The sequence below is a fragment of the Bombina bombina genome, chromosome 3 (assembly GCF_027579735.1).
Source record: "Bombina bombina isolate aBomBom1 chromosome 3, aBomBom1.pri, whole genome shotgun sequence".
Classification (NCBI taxonomy): domain Eukaryota; kingdom Metazoa; phylum Chordata; class Amphibia; order Anura; family Bombinatoridae; genus Bombina; species Bombina bombina.
Genome location: NC_069501.1, coordinates 328,612,134 through 328,627,565, shown reverse-complemented (window position 1 = coordinate 328,627,565; position 15,432 = coordinate 328,612,134).

Here is a 15,432-nt window from a genome sequence, read left to right as displayed (position 1 = left end):
ATAAAATAAACCCTAAGATAGCTACAATATAATTAATAATTACATTGTAGCTATGTTAGGGTTAATATTTATTTTACAGGTAAATTGTTAATTATTTTAACTAGGTATAATAGATATTAAATAGTTATTAACTATTTAATATCTACCTAGTTAAAATAATTACCCAATTACCTGTAAAATAAATCCTAACCTAAGTTATAAATACACCTACACTATCAATAAATTTAATAAACTACAAACATCTATCTAAAAATACAATTAAATTAACTAAACTAAATTACAAAAAAAAACAAACACTAAATTACAAAAAATAAAAAAAAGATTACAAGATATTTAAGCTAATTACACCTATTCTAAGCCCCCTAATAAAATAATAAACCCCCAAAATAAAAAAAATTCCCTGCCCTATTCTAAATTAAACAAATTTCAAAGCTCTTTACCTTACCAGCCCTTAAAAGGGCCTTTTGTGGGGCATGCCCCAAAGAATTCAGCTCTTTTGCATACAACAAATACAATCCCCCCCCCCCATTACAACCCACCACCCATATACCCCTATTCTAAAACCACCCAAACCCCCCTTAAAAAAGCCTAACACTACCCCCCTGAAGATCTCCCTACCTTGTCTTCACCACACCGGGCCGAACTCCTGATCCGATCCGGGCGATGTCTTCCTCCAAGCGGCAAAGAAGAATTCTTCCTCCGGCGACGTCTTCCTCCAAGCGGCAGCAAAGTCTTCATTCTTCCGGCGGCATCTTCAATCTTCTTTCTTCGCTCCGCCGCCGCGGAGCATCCATCCCGGCCGACTGCTGTACTACGAATGATGTACCTTTAAATGACGTCATCCAAGATGGCGTCCGCCGAATTCCGATTGGCTGATAGTATTCTATCAGCCAATCGGAATTAAGTTAGAAAAATCTGATTGGCTGATTGAATCAGCCAATCAGATTCAAGTTCAATCCGATTGGCTGATCCAATCAGCCAATCAGATTGAGCTCGCATTCTATTGGCTGTTCCGATCAGCCAATAGAATGCGAGCTCAATCTGATTGGCTGTTCGGATCAGCCAATCGGATTGAACTTGAATCTGATTGGCTGATTCAATCAGCCAATCAGATTTTTCTAACTTAATTCCGATTGGCTGATAGAATCCTATCAGCCAATCGGAATTCGGCAGACGCGATCTTGGATGACGTCATTTAAAGGTACCTCATTCCAAGTACAGCAGTCGGCCAGGATGGATGCTCCGCGGCGGCGGAGCGAAGAAAGAAGATTGAAGATGCCGCCGGAAGAATGAAGACTTTGCTGCCGCTTGGAGGAAGACGTCGCCGAAGGAAGAATTCTTCTTTGCCGCTTGGAGGAAGACATCGCCGGAGGAAGAATTCTTCTTTGCCGCTTGGAGGAAGACATCGCCCGGATCGGATCAGGAGTTCGGCCCGGTGTGGTGAAGACAAGGTAGGGAGATCTTCAGGGGGGTAGTGTTAGGCTTTTTTAAGGGGGGTTTGGGTGGTTTTAGAATAGGGGTATGTGGGTGGTGGGTTGTAATGGGGGGGGGATTGTATTTGTTGTATGCAAAAGAGCTGAATTCTTTGGGGCATGCCCCACAAAAGGCACTTTTAAGGGCTGGTAAGGTAAAGAGCTTTGAAATTTGTTTAATTTAGAATAGGGCAGGGATTTTTTTTTATTTGGGGGGTTTATTATTTTATTAGGGGGCTTAGAATAGGTGTAATTAGCTTAAATATCTTGTAATCTGTTTTTTATTTTTTGTAATTTAGTGTTTGTTTTTTTTTGTAATTTAGTTTAGTTAATTTAATTGTATTTTTAGATAGATGTTTGTAGTTTATTAAATTTATTGATAGTGTAGGTGTATTTATAACTTAGGTTAGGATTTATTTTACAGGTAATTGGGTAATTATTTTAACTAGGTAGATATTAAATAGTTAATAACTATTTAATATCTATTATACCTAGTTAAAATAATTAACAATTTACCTGTAAAATAAATATTAACCCTAACATAGCTACAATGTAATTATTAATTATATTGTAGCTATCTTAGGGTTTATTTTATAGGTAAGTATTTAGATTTAAATAGGAATATTTTAGTTTATAAATGAATTAGATTAATTTGATATAAATTTAGTTAGGGTTAGATAGAGTTAATATAGTTAATATAAATACTATAGTAACTATATTAACTATATTAACCCTAATATAATTAGGGTTAATATAGTTAATATATATAATGTAATACCTATATTAACTATAATATACTTAGGGTTAATATAGATAATATAGCTGGCGGCGGGGTAGGTAGATTAAATTAGGGGTTAATCATTTTAATAGAGATGGCGGCGGTGTAAGGGGCTTACATTAGGGGTTAATAATATTAATATAGCTGGCGGCGGTATAGGGGGATTAGATTAGGGGTTAATAATTTTTATATAGGTGGCGGCAGTGTAAGGGGTCAGATTAGGGGATAGATAAGGTAGATGGCGGCGGTTTTAGGGGCTCACAGTAGGGGGTTAGTTTATGTAGATGGCGGCGGGGTCCGGGAGCGGCGGTTTAGGGGTTAATAACTTTATTAGGGATTTCGGGGGGGGGGAATCGCGGTTGACAGGTAGATAGACATTGCGCATGCGTTAGGTGTTAGGTTTATTTTAGAAGATCGCGGTTGACAGGGAGATAGACATTGCGCATGCGTTAGGTGTTAGGTTTATTTTCTAGTTAGTTTAGGGAGTTACGGGGCTCCAATAGTCAGCGTAAGGCTTCTTACGGCTGCTTTTTGTGGCGAGGTGAAAATGGAGTAAGTTTTCTCCATTTTCGCCACGTAAGTCCTTACGCTGCATATTGGATACCAAACTGCGCTGGTTTGGTATACCTGCCTATGGCCCAAAAAACTACGGGCGACGGCAGAAATATACGCGCGTAACTTCTAGGTTACGCCGTATATAGGATACCAAATCAGCGTAAATATTGGCGTCGCCGGCTTTTGCGGGCGACGCTTTATATCGGATCGACCCCCCTGTGTGCTAGTTTGGTATTACTAAGGAATGTATAAATATACAAGCACAGAGCAACTGAAGTCCACTCTGTTGTTTCAGTGACCTTGACATTCAAAACATCATCAGATCCTCTAGAAACTGCTTTGCTGGCATTGCCAGTCTGACAGTCCAGCATGGGTCTGGCGATATATTCCAAAAAAGTGGGCTGATCCTTTCTGTGCCGACGAGTGGCAATGTGTCTCCCATAGGAATTAATATGGATCGCAGCTTCAGCAAAACTCAGCTGACATCACCACTCATCTGTGATATCAGTGAAGGGGGTGGGGGGCTGTATTTGAAGTGTTCCTACAAAACATAGACTGTATGTTCACTGAAACAAAAAATGGTTTCTGTTTAGGAACACTTCAAATAATGCCTGTTTAACCTTAGTATCACTGTACATACACTACATTTCTCACACTGGAAATTTTCTGCAATGAAAAGCTGGCCAAACTGATATAGCTGAAAAGATACTTCTAACCTGTAAGGCAGCACTTTGAATATATCGCACTACTGGCAATGTTTCCCTATAACGCCCATCAAACTCCCACAGAACACCTATGTATACGTCATGTCTGCGATCTACCTTACTAATAAAGACAAAAAAACCTTCCTATTAAAACTATAGGAACTGAGACATGTAGATAAATACTTACCTGTAAAATAAACCCTAAGATAGCTACAATGTAATTAATAATTATATTATAGCTATCTTAGGATTTATATTTATTTTACAGGTATCTTTGTATTTCTTTTAGCTAGTTAGAATAGTTATTAAATAGTTATTAACTATTTAATAACTACCTAGCTAAAAGAAATACAAAATTACCTGTAAAATAAATCCTAACCTAAGTTACAATTAAACCTAATACTACACTATCATTAAATTAACTAAATAAACTACCTACAAATAACTACAATTAAATACAATTACATAAACTAACTAAAGTACAAAAAATAAAAAAAGCTAAGTTACAAAAAATAAAAAATTAAGTTACAAACATGTTAAAAATATTGCAACAATTTTAAGCTACTTACACCTAATCTAAGCCCCCTAATAAAATAACAAACCCCCCCAAAATAAAAAAAATCCCTACCCTATTCTAAATTAAATAAATTTCAAAGCTCTTTTACCTTACCAGCCCTTAAAAGGGCCATTTGTGGGGGCATGCCCCAAAAAGTTCAGCTCTTTTGCCTGTAAAAGAAAAATACAACCCCCCCCAACATTAAAACCCACCACCCACATACCCCTAATCTAACCCAAACCCCCCTTACAAAAACCTAACACTAATCCCCTGAAGATCATCCTACCTTGAGTCGTCTTCACTCAGCCGAGCCACCGATGGAACTGAAGAGGACATCCGGAGCGGAAGAAGTTAATCCTCCAAGCGGCGCTGAAGAAATCTTCCATCCGATGAAGTCATCATCCATGCAGCGCTGAAGAAGTCTTCGATCCGGCCGATGTCATCTTCAAAGAGGCGCTGAAGAGGTCTTCTATCCGGGCGAAGTCATCTTCCAAGCCGGGTCTTGAATCTTCCTTCCGCCGACGCGGAACCACCTTCTTCACCGACGGACTACGACGAATGACGGCTCCTTTAAGGGACGTCATCCAAGATGGCGTCCCCTCAATTCCGATTGGCTGATAGGATTCTATCAGCCAATCGGAATTAAGGTAGGAAAATCTGATTGGCTGATGGAATCAGCCAATCAGATTCAAGTTCAATCCGATTGGCTGATCCAATCAGCCAATCAGATTGAGCTCGCATTCTATTGGCTGATCGGAACAGCCAATAGAATGCGAGCTCAATCTGATTGGCTGATTCCATCAGCCAATCAGATTTTTCCTACCTTAATTCCGATTGGCTGATAGAATCCTATCAGCCAATCGGAATTGAGGGGACGCCATCTTGGATGACGTCCCTTAAAGGAGCCGTCATTCGTCGTAGTCCGTTGGTGAAGAAGGTGGTTCCGCGTCGGCGGAAGGAAGATTCAAGACCCGGCTTGGAAGATGACTTCACCCGGATAGAAGACCTCTTCAGCGCCTCTTTGAAGATGACATCGGCCGGATCGAAGACTTCTTCAGCGCCGCCTGGATGATGACTTCATCGGATGGAAGATTTCTTCAGCGCCGCTTGGAGGATTAACTTCTTCCGCTCCGGATGTCCTCTTCAGTTCCATCGGTGGCTCGGCTGAGTGAAGACGACTCAAGGTAGGATGATCTTCAGGGGATTAGTGTTAGGTTTTTGTAAGGGGGGTTTGGGTTAGATTAGGGGTATGTGGGTGGTGGGTTTTAATGTTGGGGGGGGGTTGTATTTTTCTTTTACAGGCAAAAGAGCTGAACTTTTTGGGGCATGCCCCCACAAATGGCCCTTTTAAGGGCTGGTAAGGTAAAAGAGCTTTGAAATTTATTTAATTTAGAATAGGGTAGGGATTTTTTTTATTTTGGGGGGGTTTGTTATTTTATTAGGGGGCTTAGATTAGGTGTAAGTAGCTTAAAATTGTTGTAATATTTTTAACATGTTTGTAACTTAATTTTTTATTTTTTGTAACTTAGCTTTTTTTATTTTTTGTACTTTAGTTAGTTTATGTAATTGTATTTAATTGTAGTTATTTGTAGGTAGTTTATTTAGTTAATTTAATGATAGTGTAGTATTAGGTTTAATTGTAACTTAGGTTAGGATTTATTTTACAGGTAATTTTGTAATTATTTTAGCTAGGTAGTTATTAAATAGTTAATAACTATTTAATAACTATTCTAACTAGCTAAAATAAATACAAAGTTACCTGTAAAATAAAAATAAATCCTAAGATAGCTAGAATATAATTATTATTTATATTGTAGCTATATTAGGGTTTATTTTAAAGGTAAGTATTTAGTTTTAAATAGGATTCATTTAGTTAATAAGAGTTAATTTATTTAGATTTATTTAATTAATATTTAAGTTAGGGGGGCGTTAGGGTTAGTGTTAGACTTAGGTTTAGGGGTTAATCATTTTATTACAGTGGCGGCGGCATAGTGGGGGGCAGGATAGGGGTTAATAAATTTATTATAGGTGGCGACGGTGTAGGGGGGCAGGATAGGGGTTAATACATTTAATATAGGTTGCGGCGGGTTCAGGGAGCGGCGGTTTAGGGGTTACTACATTTATTATAGTTGCGGTGGGCTCCGGGAGCGGCGGTTTAGGGGGTAATAACTTTATGTAGTTGCGGCGGTGTAGGGGGGGTCAGATTAGCGGTGTTTAGACTCGGGGTACATGTTAGGGTGTTAGGTGTAGACAGCTCCCATAGGAATGAATGGGATGTCTGGCAGCAGCGAACTTGTACTTTCGCTATGGTCAGACTCCCATTGATTCCTATGGGATCCGCCGCCTCCAGGCTGGCGCTTTGAAAACCAGGTACGCTGGGCCGTAAAAGTGCCGAGCGTACCTGCTAGTTTTTTGATAACTAGCAAAAGTAGTGAGATTGTGCTGCACTTGTGTGCGGAACATCTGGAGTGACGTAAGAATCGATCTGTGTCGGACTGAGTCCGGCGGATCGAAGTTTACGTCACAAAATTCTACTTTTGCCGGTCTCGAGCCTTTGATAACTAAGGCGAATCAGCCTCGCCACAAATACGCTGCGGAATACGCAGCGTATTTGAGGTTGACGGCTTGATAACTAGGCCCCAATAGTGGTGATTTTATAGTTTTACATAAGTGCATTATGTTTAACATTGAAAGGTTAAACAAATGCAGTTATGTTAACCTATAAAGTCGTGGCTACCGTGGCTTCTGTAACATATTTATATCAAGAAAAATAAATATTATTCCTAAAAAAACAGGCAAAACTAATGGCGCAAAAAAAAAAGTACAAAAAAAAAAAAAACTAATACCCTACTCGCACAACCTGATCACATATTCTCAAGTGTGCTAACCCAACATAAAAATATGAATATTTTTTACATTCCAATGTTCTTCACATAGCATAATATATTCTATGTATTCATAAATACATATTTCTACATATATCTGATAGTATTTTAGTACAATATATACATATATACTGTATATATAATTAGAAAGTTGCCTAATATTGCATGCTCTATCTGAATCATGAAAGAAAACAATAGAGTTTAGTATCCCTTTAATACCAAAATGACAGTTTTAATTGTCTTCTTATAATGTTTTATGTATCTTGTATCAGGCTTTTGAAGAAATGGCGATACAAGCCAAGAAATGTGTTGCATTCTTTTATTTATCATTTTCTTAAGAATGTAGGGCTTTTTATGATTGTTTTAAATAAATAATTATTACTTTCTAATTGTAGTCATTTTGGTTCTTCAAGTAAGTTCAGTCTACTTCATTCAGTGAATTGTAGTGCTGGAACATTTTTGAGTATCCATTTGTTAATTTGTATGCTACACTTACATTAGGTGATCTATGTCTTTTATGGGTTTTTATACACACTGTGTGGACAACTGGGAGATATTATTACTTTGGCTGTGGTTTTTATAGTATAAGCGATTAAAGACCCTTTTTATATTATTTGTTTTGTATTGTAATGATTGTAGTTTTTACTGTATATTTTTTTGCAGGGGCATCTCCAGCTTCCACATAAGGGACTGTAGTAGAACATTTTCATTAGTGCTTACGACAATATTGTTGTGATATTAATTACTCTAGGGAAAATTTTATTTGTGACAATAAAAACATTGACTCTTCATGAGCAAAGCTCCCAGTCATCTGCCTTGCTGCCCTTCATTCTTTTCCTATTTTGGTAATGTCCTTGATTTAAAAAATGTCTTTTCTGAACCCCTGGGATTCCCAGCTATGCCCATGAACCACCCCAGTATGTCCCCATGCTACCAGTAACATCCCCTGACAAATGTCTCTGCCAAGCCATGCCCCCAGTCTGGTGACTGAGCATTGCCCCAGAGCATTGTGACCTCATACCACCCTAACTCTACTTACTCACTTCCCCTTTCTGATTTAATAGGTGTAAACATTGGAAGCTTTTTTGTATTTTATCTGTTTCCCCAGGTTTACCCTTTGGAAACAAATACAGTGTATCAGATTTAACATAGAGTGAGATGTTGTGGTAAGTATATATAAATCCTGAGCTTACTTCTATCATCATAAACCTGTCAATGATGTCTAATTTAACTGCTAACTGAAAATGGTTCACTTCATCCTTCTGACTCATTCCACATGAAAATGATGTTGTATAAAGAAATAATTAGTGGATATATTACTACATCAGACAACTAATATTTTCTTAGCTAATTATAACAGACTTGAATGGATTTCCATCGTCTGTATTTTTGTAACTAATCAGTATTATTTCCAGTTAGTAATTCAAATAAATGTATTTTTCTTGAGATTCATTCTTCTTAAATGCTCTCTCTACAAGGAAAAACTAAACAGCACCTTCACATTTTTCCTTTATACTTCGTTAATTGAGCTTGCACTTCATCAGCATGATCACAGCTGGTTTTCATTTTGGTCAGCCTGAAGGCCCATCAGTTACTGAATACGGTTGTAACTAGTTCAGCTTTTTAAATTAAATTTACATTCCTACAACTCAGGCATTTCTTAGATTAACTTGAAAAAATGTTGATCATGTGAAAATATTTGTTCTACCTATATCACAGGATGTCTTCCATGAATCGGTCTTGTACAAATCTACTAATGATGTTCAAATGTCTCACACATATTTTTACAAGAAATTGCATTACATTTTAAATCTTTTTTTTCTCAAACAAAATATATAGATTTATATTTATGGAAATCTTCCGAGCTACTGCACATTCACCTAGATTACAAGTTTTGCACTATAGAGGGTGCGAATTGAACGCATCAAAAGTTGCGTTATTTCACCCTTCATAGCGCTGCCATTACGAGTTTTTGAAAAGCCGGCTTGTGCGTGCAATATGGTTGCGTTAAGCTCCATACTGCACAAAATACAAGCGCTGCTTTGAGGTGCTTGTGCACGCTTTCCTCATAGACATCAATGGGGAGAGAGTGTTATAAAAAACTAACACCTGCGATCGCGGAATGAAAAGCTCTGTAACGCAGCCCCATTGATGTCTATGGGGGAAAAAGTTACGTTTAAACCTAACACCCTGACATAAACCCCACGTCTAAACACCCCTAATCCACTGCCCCCGACATCACAACATATACATAATGTTATTAACCCCTAATTTGCCGCTCCTGATATCGCCGCCACCGAAATAAATCTATTAACCCCTTATCTGCTGATACCGATATCGCCGCCACTATATAGTTATTAACCCCTATTCACCCACACCCCAACATCGCCCACACTATAATAAAGAAGGCGATAACCCTTTGAAAAAGCCGTGTTAGACGGCGAAACATGTTAGGGATTTAGGGAAATGGTGAGGAGTCATTGCGAGCTCCTGTATTTTAGAAGCTAACCATCATCAGTGCTAGCATGCAAACCAGTTACTATAATTAGGCTATACATATGTGTCTTTATTGAATCTATACGAAAGCAAGGGAGGCTATTGGTATAATAGGCTGGCTTATGGTTTAAGAAATACTGGCTACTTTCCAATTTATAATTACCACTTAGGAGCGATACTGCCCTAACGGTCAGCTAATTTAAATACGAAAGCGCCAAAACTTGGTAACACAGATATTTGGTATCACTCGCCAGCTTATAACCAGCAGCAGATCGGTTTTATGCCGTTACAGCAATAACGCTTACCAGCAGAGTATTGGTGTGAGATATTTCACAGGATATTAACACTGTGATCTTGAAATGTATAAAGACTATTGAATCTTAGTTACTCAAAATCTAGATACCGTGTACTAGCAGAGTATTCGTGTGAGATATTCCACAGGATATCAACACTGTGATCTTTAAATGTATAAAAATGATTGAATCTTAGTCATTTCGAAATCCAGATATAGCTAAAACATTATCAAACTATATGATTAAGAGGGGAAACTAGAATTTTTCTATTATATGTTAAAAAGCCATAAAACTTTAACTGAAAGGTTGCAGGCAGTTTAAACTCGAATGTTGAATAAATTTATATTTCAATTATTTGTTCAAGTATACTGACAACCAATGTGCTTAAACTTAAAACGTGATCTAGTAAACCACCCAAACGTTTGCATACTACAACAGATTGAAGGATAAAATCACCTTCAAACCTCAAGCAACTGAATCACAGAATTTAGTTACTGATATAAACAGTTTTTCTAACATTATTAATTATAATATGAAATTGGAAAAGCACTCATATTTGAATGTAAGTCAATACAAAACTGTTTATCTTTAAACTGTGACACAACAATTAAGCCCATATATCCATTCAAAGCCTGGCCTGCTTAAAACAAAATTACAAGTTTGTACCCTCAATAAATGAGCTATGATACCTAATGTAATCAATGTTCACATAAGCACAATTGAAACAGTTGCAATAAAATATGTAATACATATCACTGCATCAATTGAACTTGGAACTTAGTATCCACAACTAATAAGTTACATTATATAATTGAATTCCCAGCTATATCAATATCTCTATCAGCTATACTATAACTCCCAGCTACAACTAAGTATATGTATGAAACAACCTCCACTGGGCGACATTAATGTATAATAGTAGTATGTGAGAATCTGACAATTAATACTATAATAAAGCAAACAAAACATACCACGTTTCTTTATGTAAGCCCACTTAGAAACTCAGGTTAGTAATATTTAACACTCATCAGTCCTGTGGTCTACATTTTACACTGTACCTATAGGTGGCATAAATTATGAGTAGGCGATCAAGACAGGAATTATGATATACCTCAATTTACCTAATACCACTACAGTGTGTGTATATTAGACTAGTATTGAGAGAACTTACAACAGTGTTAACTTTAATTTTCCTGAGTAAATCTATAATTCCACCGCTTGTAACCATACCACAGTTATAACACCATTCTAACTGTCTTAATTTTAATAGAGGGATATTGAATCTTAAGGCAGGTTACACTTAGTAATAGCTACTACAGGGGAGCTGCAGCTCATACTTTCATACAATCACTAGCGTATCAAAATTTATTATACACCTAATATAGATCAGTACTCTGTCCATAAGTACACACAATCCCTTGTTGATTATATCTATACTATACGGTCTCCCTTTCAGAGACTAATATATAGAGACCCTCACCTTGGTATCATTAGCCTATTTTATTGTTCTATTTTATTCCATCTAGCACCAATTTTGGTTAGTGTTTTTTAATCTTTATTGTTTTCCGCAAATTTTAGCACTGTGTATTCAATAAACGTTAAGTTTTAATTTAGTTAGGTTTAGTATATTTGGAGACTAGTGTTGTCTCTGTAACTATTGCACCACATTGAGCCTTGTGACAAATTTAACTACATCATATTAAGCTCTCGAGTGCTACAAGTGTACTCTTTCTTGTGGTTATCCCTTTAACCACATCCAGCCTTCAAAGTCTATATACAGTACATAGCACCACAGACTCTTCTATTATATAGTACTGATCCGGGACATAATCCCAAGTCCGTCATATATAGAGATCTAGAGCTTATTAATATTCTTTATCCTAACAAGTAGTGCCATTGGTTCTCTTTTTCTGTTACTATAATAAAGATATTAACCCCTATTCCACCGCTCCCCGACATCGCCGACACTAAATAAAGTTATTAACCCCTAAACTTCTGGCCTCCCACATCACTACCACTAAATAAACCTATTAACCCCTAAACTGCCAGCCCCCCACATCGTAACAACCTAAATTAAACTATATTAACCACTAAACCTAACCCTAAACCTAACTGTAATCCTAAACCTAATCTTAACGTAACCCTAACCCTAAACCTAACACCCCCTAACTTTAACATAATTAAAATAGACCTAAATTAAAGTTACAATTATTAACTAAATAATACCTATTTAAAACTAAAAACAAACTTACCTGTGAAATAAAAACAAAACCAAAGCTAGCTATAATATAACTAATAGTTATATTGTAGCTAGCTTAGGTTTTATTTTTATTTAACAGGTAAGTTTGTATTTATTTTAACTAGGTAGACTAGTTAGTATATAGTTATTAACTATTTACTAACTACCTAGTTAAAATAAATACAAACTTACCTGTGAAATAAAAGTAAAACCTAAGCTGCCTTACACTAAAACTTAACATTACAAAAAAATAAAAAACACTAAAATTACAACAACAAAAAAAGAAAACTACCATTACAAAAAATAACAAACAAAATTATACAAAGCAATAAAAATTATTCCTATTCCAAAACCTTGTTTTTTTTAAAAAAAAAAAGACCCCAAAATAAAAAACCTTAATCTATAATAAACTACCAAGGCCTGTTGTAGGCCCTTAAAAAGGACATTTTGTAGGGCATTGCCCTAAAGAAATCAGCTCTTTTGCTACAAAAGAAACACCCCTTAACAGTATACAAACTCCCACCAAACCCCCACCCCCCAAACCCACAAAATAAAAATAAAGTTAAACCTAATCTACCCATCAATCCAAAATAGATTCTGGACAAGAGAGAACTATTTTGGATTCTCAAGCTTAAAACCAAAACCCCATTAGGTATAAATAAAGAATTTGATATCAGCTATTGTATAGATAATTAATCACGCACTATGCAACATGCTAGTTTATTAATTCGTTCCATGTCCTTGGGTTTATGTATTTCAAAAAAATATATTTTGCATTTAATAATACATGTGCCATATATTGTCTTGTATATATAAAAACTTTAATTCTATATAGTTGATTCTTTGTGAATATTTAATCTTTCACAGGTCTCAGCTTTCATCATATGGCTACATGGCGTTTTGAAATTAACTGCTGCTGCCGTCACTCTGACATTGTATTTGCCTTCATCTTTGCAAGTATCAATTTCAATATGTATTTATAACATGTATTTATAACATGAATTTAAAAATATGTATTTGCATATACATATATTTGTTATCTTGTATAGCATCATCTCTCTGAGTTTTTAATAATCTGTAGAGCTACATTGTTTTTTAATTTGCACTGTATATGTTTTTAGCATCTGGTGTGGGTTGTAAAGAGTTAATCAATTACTGCCATAGGTATAAATTGGTCTCTCTTTCCCCACTCCTGCAGTCTATGATTAAGCGCAACTAGGGTGCGCGAAACGCATAAGACAGTCCTTTTTCTGTTTGTACCTTGTCTGGGTGTTCACTTTTTTAATGTTTCAAATAAATGGATTTTTACTTTTTACTAACCTAGCAGTGCCTGCAATCTTGTGTGTTCCTCTTGTACCTAAAAACGTAATCTACCTATTGCCCTGAAAAGGGCATTTGTATGGGCATTCAGCTCTTTTTCTTGCCCTAAAAAGGGCATTCAGCTCTTTTAGGAAAAGCCCAAACCCTAATCTAAAAAAAAGACCCACTCCAAAAAAAACTTAAAAAACCCATCTTTAGGCACTCACAGTTGCTGAAGTCTGGCTTGAACGATCTTCATCCCAGCGGCTCCATCTTCATCCAGGTGGCTCCATCTTTATCCATCGAGGGACCGGCATCTTCTTCATCCCTACGGAGGAGGAGCTGTCGATGTGCAGAGGCGGATGTCCAGGCGAAGGTCCAAGGCAGAGGTCCAGGTGGAGGTCCAGGCGAAGGTGCAAGGCAGAGGTCCAGGTGGGGTTCCAAGGTGGAAATCCAGGCGGAGGTCGATTGATCCCACGTGATTTTTTGCGTGAAATTTAAATCAGCCAATAGGAATTAGGGCTGCTAAAATCCTATTGGCTGTTTAAATCAGCCAATAGGATTTAAGCAGCTCTCATTCCTATTTGTTGATTTGAATCAGCCAATAGAAATGAGAGCTGCTTAAATCCTGTTGGCTGATTTGAACAGCCAATAGGATTTTAGCAGCTCTAATTCCTATTGGCTGATTTAAATTTTTCAGCCAATAGGAATGCAATGGTACCCCCAGTATAAAAGGGGTACCTTGCATTTGAATCCTCAGTGTGCGGTGGACTATTGCATGAAGAGGACCTCCGTGTCGCATCGATGGATCTCCGCCTTGGACCTCCGTCTGGACCTCTGCCTTGGACCTTCGCCTGGACCTCCGCCTGGACCTCTGCCTTGGACCTTCACCTGGACCTCCGTCTCCGTGTATTGACTGCTTTACCTCTGCAGGGATGAAGAACATGGCGGTCCCTCGATGGATGAAGATGAAGCTGCCTGGATGAAGGTGGAGCCTCTAGGATGAATATCGTTCAAGCCGGACTTCAGCAACTGTGAGTACCTAAAGAGGGGTTAGTACTAGGTTTTTTTGGGTGGGTTTTTTTAGGTTAGGGTTTGGGCAATTCTAAAAGAGCTTAATGCCCTTTTAAGGACAAGAAAAAGAGCTGAATGCCCTTTTAAGGGCAATGCCCATACAAATGCCCTTTTCTGGGTAATAAATAGATTAGGTTTTTTTTTTATTTTTTTTATTTTTTTACTAACTTGCATTTAAGCCAATTAGTGTTGACTCATGCATAACTCCACAGGAGTAAGCACAGTATTATCTATATGGCACACATGAACTAGCACTGTCTGGCTGTGAAAAGGTAATAAAATGCACTGGTATACGAGGCGGCATTCAAGGGCTTAGAAATCAGCCTATGAGCCTACCTAGATTTAGCCTTCAACATTGAATATCAAGAGAACAAAGCAAACTTGATGATAAAAGTAGATTGATATGTTTTTTGTAAATTGCATGGCCTCTCTGAATCATGAAGGTTTAATTTTGACTTTATGTTCCTTTAAGAGTATATACCAAACATTTCTTATGTTAAAGCTTTATCTTTCATAACGAAAGATGACATCCTAACAGATTGATCTTCTAGCATTACTGTGCATTACCAAGGAATACCTTGTTGCATTTGTTTTAGTGGCAAAAAGTTAGAGCAGGCTTAAATCGCAAAGCTAAAGTATTCCAGCTTTCAATAACGATTCTTTATTCACATCTACCATTGAGCATATAGAGTACTACAGATTTGTATAAAGTATTACACTCTGGATCACAAGGACTGTATTCTAGAGCTACAGAAGGTTGTGCCCTTGATTTAACCTTGAACTTTCTATTATGGTAAAAGTTCTTTGCTTATTTGATTCACATAAAAATATATTTGTGTCTGAAGAAGTCTGTCAATCAATTAAAAAGCAACTGTTTTCACAAGTGCCTTATGCAGATGCCTGGAAGTTAACAGCAGCAGCAGTTTATTTAACAGTTTCACCTAGGGGGTATAATGTGGTCTAGAAAACAAAAATAGAAGCAAATGGAACATTTTACACAAGCCTTGGATGACTGTAGAGACCTAATGTTTGACAGAAAGAAGATGACATGCTTTGGTGAGTGCTTTAAAGGTAAAATATA